The 1,448-nt window shown below is 55.6% G+C and overlaps 1 pseudogene; it reads left to right on the top strand.

Annotated features, from left to right (window-relative positions):
• The first annotated feature begins 203 nt into the window (after positions 1–203).
• On the top strand, positions 204–1,448 carry LOC147638647 (mitochondrial uncoupling protein 5 pseudogene; annotated as a pseudogene).

Here is a 1,448-nt window from a genome sequence, read left to right as displayed (position 1 = left end):
TTCCTTTGGTGTGTGTAAAAGGATGACTGTTGTACGTCGAAAGGGAACGACTTTGAACGCGTTAGTTGAACCTTCCGCGGACATTGTCCAACCGGCTACTTTTTCGACGGCAGTCGGACAAAGCTACTTTTTCAACCGGCTCCGCGCTTGTTGAATCTATACCTATATATACACAACGCAACATCCGCCTGAGTTGTCACTCCTACTTGCCTCTCTCGCTCCCCGTTGCACTTTCCCTCGTCAGAGCTTGTTCCTTGCGATACCTTGCCATGGGCCTCAAAGGGTTCGTGGAAGGCGGCCTGGCCTCGGTGGTGGCGGGCTGTTCAACCCACCCCCTCGACCTCATCAAGGTTCGCATGCAGCTGCAGGGCGAAAGCCTCCCTCAGCGTCCAGCCGCACCAGCTCTTCGCTTGGTGTCCGCCCCCTCCTCGTCCAGCCACATAGCAGCGCTGCGCTCTGCCTCGGGCCCAATCGGCGTCGGGGTCCGAATTGCGCAGGCGGAGGGCCTGCAGGCCCTGTTCTCAGGGATCTCCGCTACCGTGCTCAGACAATGCCTCTACTCCACCACGCGCATGGGCCTCTACGAGCTGCTCAAGCAGAAATGGAGCAAGCCCCCTTTGGAAGGAGGTTTTCCCGTGCTGAAAAAGATTGGGGCCGGCCTGGTTGCTGGAGCTGTGGGAGCCGCCGTGGGGAACCCGGCCGACGTGGCCATGGTGAGGATGCAGGCAGACGGCCGCCTGCCCGCCCAGCAGAGGCGCAATTACTCCGGCGTGGGGGACGCGCTGGCCAGAATGGTGCGGCAGGAGGGCCTGACGTCCCTTTGGCGGGGCTCCTCCCTCACCGTCCAGCGGGCTATGGTGGTGACCGCCTCGCAGCTCGCCACCTACGACCAGGCCAAGGAGAGCCTCATTCAAAGCCGCTTGATGAAGGACGGGCTAACCACTCACGTCGCCGCTAGCTGCACAGCGGGGCTCGTGGCCTCCGTGGCCTCGAATCCCATCGACGTCATCAAGACGCGCATCATGAACATGAAGACAGAGGCGGGGCATGAAGCCGCCTACAAAGGGGCGCTTGACTGCGTCCTCAAGACCGTGGAATCTGAAGGCCCCATGGCTTTGTATAAAGGGTTTGTGCCCACCGTGATGAGGCAAGGACCCTTCACCGTGGTGCTCTTCGTGACCCTCGAACAAATCCGGCATTTGCTCGAGAAGATCTAGCAAATTTCGACCATTTTTCTAATTTCTCAAGGATATCAGAAAAGTACAGAAGATAACGTTACAAGTAAAAAACATTGGCTAAAACAAAAGATTAGATTGTTATTTTAATTGAATTTCAAAGATATTACAAGAAATAAACTTGAAGAAATTTTGAGATATTAGTTGATGAGTGAGTACTTTACCATGCCACCTTGCCTTGTATAAAGTGGTTACTACCGTGTAGACATTTCT

The sequence above is a fragment of the Cibotium barometz genome, chromosome 5, assembly GCF_041138505.1.
Source record: "Cibotium barometz isolate CiBa-2024 chromosome 5, ASM4113850v1, whole genome shotgun sequence".
Lineage (NCBI taxonomy): Eukaryota > Viridiplantae > Streptophyta > Polypodiopsida > Cyatheales > Cibotiaceae > Cibotium > Cibotium barometz.
The sequence above is the reverse complement of the archived record's forward strand: the minus strand, read 5'-3'. Positions and strand labels throughout refer to the sequence as shown.